Source organism: Lissotriton vulgaris, chromosome 9 (assembly GCF_964263255.1).
Source record: "Lissotriton vulgaris chromosome 9, aLisVul1.2, whole genome shotgun sequence".
NCBI classification, from domain to species: domain Eukaryota; kingdom Metazoa; phylum Chordata; class Amphibia; order Caudata; family Salamandridae; genus Lissotriton; species Lissotriton vulgaris.
In genome coordinates, this window is record NC_141697.1 from 346,103,273 (window position 1) to 346,115,706 (window position 12,434).

Here is a 12,434-nt window from a genome sequence, read left to right on the forward strand (position 1 = left end):
TAAATCAAAAGCACTGTTACACATATAAAGTTGCACAATTATGGATGAGGGCGGGTGGCCACTCAGACCATATATTAAAAAAGTGGTATAAGTAACACTTATCGAACAATGGTTAGGCCTAGGGCCTAGAGATTCGCTGGGAGCAGTCAGGACTAGCAATGATGAAGTCGGGAGTAGCCCACAGGAGACGGGTGCAGCACGGAAAGTGCGGCGCGCACCAATGCACTGTCAATGGTGCGTAAAAGTCAGTTAAAGTGAATTAAAAGATACTTCCGCTGAACCTAGGAACACAAAACTTTAGACACAGACCCTAGAGGTGTGTACCAGTGTATAGACACCGGCGTTGCAAAGTTACCTCACCCACAGGCCGTGGGTGCACAGGGTCGAAGTGGCGTCGGGTTCTGTCACGCAGGTTCTTGGTGCTTGAAGCTGTTGCAGCTGCAGGCGCTGTGAAGCAGAAGTGTCCGGTGCGATCCAAGGGTGGATCGAAGTAGAAAAGTACCTGAAAGCAGAGGGGACAGAGTCTGGGTCACTCAGCAGTGACCAGGGTGGAACCAGGACGGAACCAGGCAATGTCGGGCGCAATCAGGCGGTTGTCGATAGGCTTCTCTCCGCTGTCACGTGGGCTCTGGGGCATCTGCGACGTCCAGGAGCAGGTCACGATCTGTCCCACGTAGGTTCTCGCCGTCAGCACCGTCGGCTTCAAGATTGCAGCAAACAGCACTTGGCAAAAGCAATCCACGCGGAACCGGGAGATTGCTTATCACTCGAACCAGGAGGGTCAGAGTGGGTGCTCCTTTTCACAGGAGCTGGTGCAGATCTGGAGCAACCAGAAAAGCAAGTCGTATTTCAAGTTTCGTCGACACAGGGGCCACAAGCCAGCTGGCAAGTGACCGGGCCAACGCGTCGAGCGCACACAAGCAGAAGGGCCCCACGCAGCACTCGTCGAGTGTGGAGGGGTGAGCTTTGGTGCAAGTGGAGCTCGGGGCTGGGGCTTCTCAAACCCCGGTGTACAGCTTCGAGGGTCACTCGTGGGCTGCACGGTCAGCGTCTCGTGGCCTTTTCAAGATGGCGTGCCCCACGCTTCCGGTCGCCTCCACGGGTCTCAGCTCTGCAGGGACTGTGGATCGGGCAGGTAGAAGGCAGGCAAGCTTGATCTCGTCGATCTCTGTCGCTCGAGTTCCGGCGGGAACTGCAACAAAGCAAGGGTCGAGGGCTGGATGGTGCCTGTTTGCACAGGGTGGTCACTCCTTGACCACAAGGGAGATTCTTCAGTCTTCTCACGTCGTGTAGAAAGTCGAAGGGTCCAGAATTCGTTTCTTATGTTTCTTCAGGATGATCTGAGTTCCATTGGGACTGCTCCCCCTCTTATTCGAATCTCGGGGGTTGGACATCCAGCTAGGTCCCCTCCTATGGGTGGGACCCAGGAAGGGGGTGGTTACACCCCTCTCCTTTGATCCTGGCCGCGCTGGGACAGGGGCTGGGAGGCCCCAGAACCGGTTTGGCCGGATCCTGCAAGGGGCAGCCTTGTGCTCCCCAGGCAGTGTCTGGTTTCTTTGAAACCTCCCTACTCCAATCCACTATCTCCTGTCTGGGGTGGTTTGACACCGCCCTGTGACAGGAAACTCTTTGTCCAGGCCTCCTCTGCCGAGTTTCGGTCAGCAGCAGGAGGCCAGACCCGTGTCTGTGGCAGGGGCATCCATTTTGTGGATCTGAGGCTCATTTTTAAATCAACTGCGTTTCAGTAAAGTAACATGTCTTCTCCCTCTAGAAGGGTGGAATGCTACCCCCGTCGCCAGAACTGGCGAGGGGGTAGTATTCCAATTCGTATGACATCTTACACGACATGTTTTGATAAAGCCAAACCAAAGTTGCTATATAACCGCGAGGATTATAAGGCGCTTAAGAGTATATGGTATGGCGTTATCCCGGATCAGCTTAGGGAGTTGTTCCCGACAGCTGCAGACAGGCTCAGCTCATGCCAGAGCACCATCTCACATAAAACCACACACTCTGCCTCCAGGATTGATGAGGCCTTCCATAGGAGTGGCTTACAGGTTATATATGTGTCCAGATATAGGTTTAGATATAGGTATACTATATCTAAGCAAGGGGTGATTACACCCACTTGCCCCAGCTGAGTGATCAGCCAGTTGTGTCAATTTAAGAACCAGCCAGGGGTGGCAAAAGCTATGCTTCAGCCCCTGGTAGGCCTTGGTGGCACCTATGCCCTGAGCACCTATAGTGCATGGTACAGGGGCTGACAAGGAGTCCCTTTCCAATTGTGGTATGTACCTATAGCACATGTATTATAAATTTAGAGAGAGAACAGCAGGCTGGGGGTCTGATTAGCAGGCCCACAGCCTCAGTAAGTCGAAAACCAGTGAAGCAAAAAGCAAAAATTGGGGTGACCATAGGATAGCAGACCCTACTCTCCTACACAGTGACACATTAATCAGCCCCCAATTCATTATTGTCAGTTGGGGCAGGGCAGGTGTTGTAACTAATTATGCAACAATGAAAGCACTTAGCAAGTGCAAAAGATCACTAATCAGGAAGCACTAAGGAAGCAGGTGCCAGCTAAAAAAATATTCTGTGACACATTAATCAGCCCCAAATTAATTCAGGTCACTTGAGGCAGGGAAGGTGTGCTTTGCTTTGCCACAATAATGTACACTGGACAACCAGAGGGTGCTGTGATGAAACAGAGGGTGGCATGGGTGAGCCAGAGGGTGGCATGTGGTGACAGAGGGTGGCAGTGATGAAGAAGAGTGTCCCAAACAGTCTGGACACGTAGAAACAACAAGTTCGCAAAACTTGCGACCCGACAGGTAAGTTCGCGTTTGCGAAATTGTACAAAAACCCTCGCGACCTGGCAGAAACCCGCGCGAACACAAAAAAAAAAATCCGCAAATTCGCGAGAATTCGCGGATTTCGAGTTCGCAAATCCGCAAAATTCAAAAAACGCGAGATTTGCAAAATTTGCCCATGCTTAATGCTTACCCAGGACACATCCAGGGCCATACTGGGAAAGCAAAGCAGCCCTGGCAATTACTTTGGATCTGTCCCCGGGGTCGAGGGTGCTGGTGGAAAACACGGATGCTGGGCTTTTGTTACAGGGGGCCGATTTTGCCAACACCCAGTAACAAAAACAGACCCCACCAGTCCAAAATCAGCCGCCACCCTACTGGTCCACTGGGAAAATGGCGGGTGCCCGCTACAGCCAGTCCGGATCTGGACACATCTCTGGAAGGAGATGGAGTGGGAGCCCAACATTCACCTTTGAATGCACATATCACTGTGGCTGACATCTAAGTATGAACTCTGGTTACTCCCATGAACTGTATTGTGGGTCTGTCAACTTCAGCGAGGGGACTTCACCCAGAGAAACCTGCCCAGGAACCTGGAGCACCAGCGCCTGCCTGCTTGCCAAGACCAGTGTGTCCTGTGAGGAAGAGACGGTTGAAGGGATATAAAACCACAGGGATCCCTACCGTGAGGACTCCATGTGTAAGGCGTGAGGATTTGGCTGTGGACAGATCAAGTCCTTGCCCATGTGTAGGTCTGTTTTTGATGACCCCTGTATGCAAGGGGATGGCCGCAATAGACTGACCTGTGCATTAAGTGTTGTGCAGGGAGGACCAAGCATGTACTGCCTCGTGGTGGTGATCTTGAATGCTAGGAGGCACCACCAAGGTGAAGGCGATTGCACTGGAGGAGTCTAGTTTGTGTCTAGAGGTAAAACAAACAACCCCATATATCAGGAGCAACTGGCTGTACTAAATGGCAAGGATTATGGGCCATCACCCAGGCCTAAAGTGAGGCTGTGACCAGCAAGTCGAGCCCGCCCAGCAGGTCGAGGGTGCAACTTTGAATGCTTCAGTCCTGCAGGAGCGGGTAAGACTTGATCTGGTCCTGTGGGGCAATGGGGGATTCACTGCTGATGGTGCTGCGGCACCATAGACATTTTCGACTAATTCTGAGGAGTCAAAGGGGAACTCTTGAGTACAGCCTATTAGTGAGCATTCCCTGGTTGAGGGCACCAGTAAATGGGGAATAAGCCAGACCACATCACACAATAGAGGGTGAGACAGGGATTCAACAAGCATTAGAGCCTTGACTTTAAGGGGATTGTGTTATTGCTTATGAATGTGGTAATTACTCTGCATGTATAGAGTTAGAAATAAAATACTTATTTTTCTTATAAAAGCAAGCATTTGAAAAAACATTGATTTATTGACAGTATGTGTGCACTTTGGCTTATGAGTTATGTTCACTTGCCTGTATCTACACCTCAGAGAGCCTTTGACTGATTGTCTATAGCTACCACTGAGATTCAAGTGCCGAAGGGTTACTTGACCCAGTTGCTCAGGATCCATAGTAGGTCAGGCCCCAGGACTTTTGGAGTAAAGGCTATCAACCAATAAAGTTGGACCCAGTAGCCCCTGTGTGCCCCATGGCCCCTTGAAAGGGGCTTTGACAGATGTTCAGAAAGTGCTTTTGAATTGGATAGGAAAACTCAGTTACTAGTCCAGGCATCTTTTAGGGAACAAGTCAGTTTATGCTGATTCAAATCTCTTGGCTGAACATTCTGGTTTGAAGAAAACTTCCCAAACCACTCGTGAACATTTTAGTGTCCTGGTATATATGCATAACTGAAGCAATACTGTCAGGACTGTCCTATTTGCCAAACCAAAAATCCATATTGGCCTCCTCTAGTTCCCCTGCAAAAGATGCCTTTAAAAGGGGCACCTTTTGATAGAGTTGGTGTAGATCTCGTAGGTCTCCCAATTCCTTCCTCATAGAGACCTTTTAAGCCTGACAGAACCCCTCCTGAGGCGGAAGCTGGGAGGAACGCTCGATCTTTTAAAACTTATTTTGAGAAATAACTACTGTTTTTATCTGTGTCTTCACATTTTCCTGTGCACTCCCCCTCATTTCTCACCTGATCAGACTCACCCCGCGCAGCCGATCTGACGCTGCCACAGGTCAGAGCACTCAATCGCCGCCAATCAGCTGGAAAGCCAGGCCACGCCCACCGCCCTGAGGCAACGCCCCTCCCCTTCCCCATAAAACAATGTGTCGCGGACGGACGCGCAGCGGATGCGCGCGCGGCGCCAAAGGCGCGCCAAAGGTAAGCTCGTCTGCGCCAGACCGGCGACCGGGGCCAGACATGCTGCCGGTGTACTGCCAAATCTATACCAGAGAAGAGTTACTTAGTTTTAACCTTCAGGCAAAAAACCTCCCTCTCTTGACTTTTGGAGAGCCAAAAGAACCTTTCCAGACAGGTAACAAGAGCAAAACGACTGATGTCACGGACTCTGACTATGGGAGTAATCCCACAAAACAACTTAAATCCAAGACCTGTCAAAGTCACCTAGTATGTGGCCTTATAAATGTCAGGTCCCTTGCGAAACACGCGACGCATGTATATGACCTGCTCGTTGATAACTCCTTTGATTGTTTGTTTATTACGGAAACTTGGCTATCCGAGTGTTCCAACCCGGATTTAGCACAAGCACTCCCCCTGGGATACACTATATCCAGACTACACAGACTAGGAAAAATAGGGGGGAGGGATTGCGATCATCTATAAAGAACATCTAAAATGTACCACGTTACACACCCTGAACTAAAGGACGCAGAAAGCCTCTGCTTCAATATTAAAATAAACAATCACACCTCCTTTGCAGGAGTACTGGTGTACAGGCCCCCTGGCCCTATGGGCCACTTTTTGTACACTCTTGGTGACTTTCTAAGTCCCATGGTGATACGTTATGCCGATTTCACAGTTCTAGGTGACTTCAATCTACACCTAGAAATGGAGAACTGCCCAAATACAAGACATTTCTGGGAAATCACCAACTCCCTCGGTCTAAAAATTCATAATAAAGGCCCTACCCACCAAGCAGGTCATACCCTAGACGGGATATGTTCTAATGCTACTAACATAGTAACACCCCCCCACCCCCCACCCCCCCCTCCACCCCCCACCCCCCACCCCCCCCCTCCACCCTTGTCTGGACTGACCACAAACTGATGCCTTTTAATCTAGGCTATGAAAATGGACCCATAAAGAGGAAAGATATCACCACCGTCCCTGTCCGCAATTGGAAAAATTTGCTAGTCAGCCCCAATCTGCTGGATCTAGCGGAATCCTCTAAACCCACCCTCACAAATGACCCAGATACGGACAATAATCTGTTTAATAAATGGATGCTATCAATAGCAAACACGCTAGCACCATGGAAGAAAGGCAAGAACGCAAAACGTAAGTCAGCTCCCTGGTTCACACCCCAATTAAAAACCATGAAAGATAAGTGCAGGAACCTAGAGAAAATATGGAGAAAGCACTACAAAACAGAAGACCTGAAATCTTTTAGACTAGGATTAAATTCCTACCACCTACAAATAAGGGTGGAAAAAAAGAAGCACTATACGCACCTTATTGAAAGGGCAGATGACAACCAAAAGTCTATTTTTACAATAGTCAAATCTTTCACTCACCCAACTAGCCTAGACTCTGAAATACCCCCTTCACAGGAACTTTGTAACGATATTGAAGATTACTTTGAAAACAAAATCAGTGAGCTAAAAAACAATTTTACTGACTGTATAGCCCAAGACCCCCAGCCCAAAACCCAGGTCCAAGAGTAGAACTCAAATGTTTCAAAGAAATTAGCTTAGACGAATCAAAGAAGGCTATCCTTTCATGTAAATCAGGGTCCCCTTTCGATCCTTGCCCGCCTAAGATTCTTCACGCATTAATTGAGATTGTGAACCCGGTCATAAATCAAATTATTAATTCTACATTTGAAACAGCAAAAATCCCTGATCTTTGGAAAACAGCCGCGGTCAAACCTCTCCAAAAAAAGAAACTATCAGACCCCACCATACTTTCCAACCTAAGACCCATCTCCCTCCTCCCATGTCTGAGTAAAATAGCGGAAAAATTGGTGAACACAGTTAAACGAGTTCCTGGAAAGCTCCAATTGCCTTCACCCCAAGCAATCAGGTTTCAGAGCGGGGCATTCAACAGAATCAGCACTGCTCCACACCACAGACACCCTGAAATGGGCTCTAGATTAAGGCAAAGAGGCGGTGCTGATTCTGTTGGATCTCTCTGCGGCCTTTGATACGGTCTCCCACAACATCTTGATAAACAGACTAAAACAACTAGGAATAAACTATAAAGCCCACGAATGGTTAACAGCATGTCTTAGAAACAGGAACCAGGTCGTCACTCTGGGTAGGTACAAATCTACAGGGAAACAATTGTCTTCAGTGGTCCCACAGGGATCCTCTCTGAGTCCGACCCTTTTTAACTTATATATGTCCCCACTGCTCACACGGATTGACTCTTTCGACATTGAAGCAATCAGCTAGGCAGACGACACCCAATTGATTCTTACCCTGGATAAAAACTCCACCGCGGCAGAAGAAAAATGTCATCACTGCCTCAGTCATGAAATGGATGGAGTCAAACCATCTCAGGTGTAACAGCTCCAAGACAGAGATTATGTTTGGGAAAGCTAACAACTTTAACCCAACCCTGTGGTGGCCCAGTAATTCAGACCCTCCGCCCGCCCCAGTGGACACGGCCAAAAACGTAGGTTTTAAATTTGACCCCACGCTTTCCTTTCACAAACAGGCTCTCAGTCGCAGGTACTTGTTTTCAAATCATAAGAATGTTGAGGAAATTCTTTGTTCTGCTTCCCCTGCACGCTAGAAAAACTGTTGCAGTGGCCCTAATTTTATCTCGCCTTGATTATGGCAATGGTCTATATGCAGGAACAAAAAATGGTGATAAAACGACTATAAGTGATCCAAAATGCCGCCGCTAGGCTGGTACTGGGACTCCCCAAACGGTCATCCTCGACCGATGCCCTAAAAACCGTCCACTGGCTACCCTTTCATAAAAGGATCTTGTTTAAGATCCTAACCATCACCTATAAAGCCAACATTGGAAGTGGGCCACACTATCTGAGAAATCATCTTAGACCCTACAAAACAAAACGAACCCTGCTGTCTTCCAATGAGAACTTGCTCACCAATCCCCACTTTAAAATGAAAACCCGGGAGGGAAAACCCTGGCCACACTGGGAGCAAAAGCTTGGAATCACCTGCCCACCCAACTAAGACACCCCAACAACGAGCCCATGTTTAGAAAGCTATTAAAAACTTGGATCTTTAACACCTCAGATCAGGAAATCTTAGCACTAATCTGATCCTTCTTCAGTCATCCTCTTTTCTGCACCTTTCCCTTCCTGTTTTCCCTTCAGTCTCTGTCAAATAGCGCCAAGATGCTCCTTGGAGTGAACGCTGCGCTCTATAAAAAACTAGTTCATTCATTCATTCAAGGCATTGGCAAATTGGGCAATTACCCAGGGCCCCCACATACCAAGGGGGCCGACTGGGACAGTGAACTTTCCCTCTAGTACATCTCCAAAAAATCCATCTGTTAAATCTCAGATCTTGGAGTGTCTTAAGGAATTCCCAATGCTAGCCTATGAGAGGAGTAGGCCTCATGGTAGTGAATAATGAATTCAGCTGTTTGTCACTATCAGGACATGTAAAATATCTTACCTTTTAGTTAGAGAGCACATTGCCCTTAGGGCCACCTAGGGCCTACCTTTGTGGTGACCTATGCGTAATAAAAGGGGAGTTGAAGGCTTGGCAAGTGGTTTTACATGCCAAGCCAAAGTGGCAGTAAACTGCACACACAGGCCTTGCAATGGCAGGACTGAGACAGGTTTAAATAGGCTATGTTTGTGGGTGGCATAACCAGTGTTCCCACGAAGCCGCGCGCCTGGGCGCCCGCTCACGTCTGTGCCCTGGAGCGCGCAGGGCTGTGTCTGTGGCGCGCACACAGCCCCAAGAGCATTCTCGCCGCCTCTGCATTTAGCAAGTGCTCCCTCTTGCTAAATGCCTTTTGTTTTCTAGAGTGGGGCTGTGGGGTTCATTGATTGCTTTTGTTTAAATATTCGTGTTAATTGCTGAGCCTCTCACGAGTTGTGATTAACACTAATGCTTAAAACAAAAGCACAAATCTGCCCGTAGCCACGCTTTGGAAAACAAAAGAAATGCAGCACCAAACACAGCGTGTGCTTTTAGAAGGTCATGGGGGAATGTGCCAAGAAAGACTTTCGCACTAGATGCCACCAGCGCTGTAGAACTTAATACAGGCTGAATGTGTCTAGTGTTACTTCAGGGTGCCAGACAATAAGAATCGTTTGAAGGTCACCAGGAGCTGGGCGGCAATGGGCGCCTTCTGCAACCAGACGGACATCCTGAAAGGGGCCCTCGCAAAGCAGCTGCACGAAATCCTCGGTCTTGAGCAGAAAGTTATCAATCTAAGCAGCGAAAAACAGAAGCTGCAAGGTGAGTGTAAAACCACAATATACACGGATCACTCAAGCAGAACAGAACACCACTGACGCTTCCCGGTGCTCAGCTAAAATATGTTTATCAGTCAACCCAAAGAAATGTGTTATTAAAGTAAGATGAAACATTGAGTTAGCTCTCCTGTGTTGAAACTACCTGACCTGCGGGTCACACGCTCATCCAATAATCATCCAATAATTTCTTCATTCTTAGACCCCGCCGGGGAGTCCGTTAGTCATTGTATATTTGTGATAGTTATTTATTTTTGTACTTTCTTTGCTTGCTGTGTTTGATATTGTGTTCCTCTTGCTTGCTGTGTCTGATTCTGTCTTGCTATTTTTTAACGTTCTATTTTGTAACATTTCTCTCATGTAACATAACTGGTTCTATCGTACAGCGCTCTGACACCTGGGAGTAAAGTCTGCGCTTTTTAAAAATGCATTCCATAAATAAATACAAATCGTATTTTATTTCTTACTGAGTGTTTGGAGTTTTTGGAATAAAAAAGAGCGGCGCACCTCTTATACTTTGTGAAGTTCCTCTAGCAGCTTCCCTCCCTCACAGTGGGTACGCCTTCTGATCATCTTACTATGACAAAGGCCGACCCGGCAGGGACTATGTTAGGACAGTCTATGCTGACTGCACATCAGATTTGACACATTGGATGTTGGTGGACGGAATAAAGGAGATATTGCAAACTAGAAATCACTATTTCCAATCGACAATGCAGCAGAAAAACAGAAAGCGCCATTTGTGCCTCTGCTTATCACATTAGTTTATTGAATTACTTTTGCCTTATTGTTTTAGGCAATGTTGCTACTTCATATGGTCCCTGAGGAAATCTGGGTGGAACACTTACCAGCAAAGTATGGTGATATTGGGAACGGATGTGCCTCAAATATTTACTGATTAAGAAAACTGGCATGGCGCATGGCAGTCTGCCATATGTAAGGCAGCCCTGCATATCACTCCGAGGATTCCGACTGGCTCTTTTAAGTTAGTGTTTAATGGATTCAAAAAGTAAAGTGGATACCGCATATGTAAGTAGGCCTCGAACAGAAGAGTGTGTCTGTCTTGTATAGCAACAGCAAGTGCACACCACAGACCACCTCCCTTGACAAGCCCCATCAAGGGCCGCCAAGGCTTGCAAGATTAGTTGTGCACTTTACCTCGTGATGCAGCTCCAGTACTGTGAGTAGCACACTGTACTGTATACATCACCAGCATAAATAAAGATTTTCAAGCCATGAAATTGCTGTGATGTAGTCAAAATGAATGTTGATGCTCTTTAATGAATCGTCCTTGTGAATATCTTTCCTGATGGAATTCTGTGGATCGGTCAGTGTGGGTTTTATGGAAGCAAGCCTCAGGTGCAACAAACGTGGACGCTGGGGTGAAAAGGTGGCAGGTGAATCAGGTAAATACCAACCACACGTCAAGTTACCACAGTAATACCTCTTCAGCCAGTGAGAGTGCAGGATTCCTAGCAGATTTTGCCCCTCTCCCTACCTCCGGTGTACAGCATTGCTAGAACAATGGTGTTGCAACCTACATTGGAAGCAGAATGCATTCTATATTTCGTAAGTTCTCATGCTGGCACCCATTGTAGGACAGCAGCAGCTCACTTACATTACTGCAAATAATCTCTGTGACACCCGTCCACTTCTCATATATGAAGTCCTGTTTTGACCTAAATGAAACTTTATTTATGGGTGTTGCGTGAAACAAACACAACATTTTGCTGCAAAATCTTTGTAATAGACTTTCACACACCACTCACATCACAACTAAATTAAAGAGAAACAGTATTTAAAACAATCCGTCGATTAATTATTCAAGGTCGTCAGGGCAAGCCTTTCAGAACAGAGCAGGCTCTATCAGAGGGCCGGAGCCCACTTTGCCCATGCCTTAAAAGGTCTCTGTCCAGGTGTCATAAGCTTAAAAGTGGAAGCACAAACCATTTGTCTCTGAGCCATGCAGCTTCTGTCATCAGCACTTTTCCTCCCTTTTTCAACAAGAGCAGTTCAAGCATGAATGGCAAACTATCCTAGTTTGTAAATGTTTTCTATATAATTCTGGCTCTGCAATATTTACCACATAATGCATCATATGCTGCATAATTTTATGATTTTAACGAAAAAATTGTTTGTAGCGCAAACAGATCAAATGTTACTGAAAAATGTGAATAGTGTTTCTGCGAAGTGGACGGCCCTTTGCAAAGGTTGTCTGATCACCTTTGTCACTGCTGGATTTGTATGTTACACTGGTACTAATAAGACAACATTTTTCCAGAGACTGTTACCATCTGTAAAAATAATAAAGTATCAGAAAATGTACTGCATTACGCTGCAGCCTTCTTTTTGCTGCATAATTTAGTCAACACTGTGGTATAATTGTTTCTTCCATTGCTGCATAATTCCAGTGCCCCCAAAGCAAGCACATGTTAAAAGTGCTTGTGCACGAAGAAGTGACTGTGAAGTTTGTGAATTTAGTTTGGTGTGCTTGCAAATCCTTCATTGCTGACCCCTGGTGAGTTACAGCTACTACTGTTGAAATAAGGCCAACGGAGGGACCACTTACCGGTGTGTCCAATCTTCGAAGCATGTGTGTGCTTCTGGTCACCAAAAGGGTGGTGTGATTGTGGGAAGACCTGCTCTATGGATCACCCTCGTGATGGCTGGTACCCCAGAGTAGACTCTAGGAAGGCTGGTTGGGACACGGCTAATTGATCTGTTATATTCTGGCCTGCCTGCTCAGCGCTGTTCATGAATAATATATCTCTGACGCATAGCATTTTAAATTTAAAGGCACAGTTGAATGCTCTCATATGTTAGACAATTTTAGCATGCTGGTGCTGCCTCATTGGCAGTGTGCCTCAATTGTAGTACTGTCAGAGGGGCGCTAGAGTACGTGACTAATGCATTTTAATGTGGACACTAGCATTATGTGTTAGTCAAAAGCCTGATGCAGCCATACGTTAACCCATACCTGAAACTGCGAAAAGTTAAATTTTAATGTTATAATTTTTTTTTCCTGCTCAAAGAGAACAT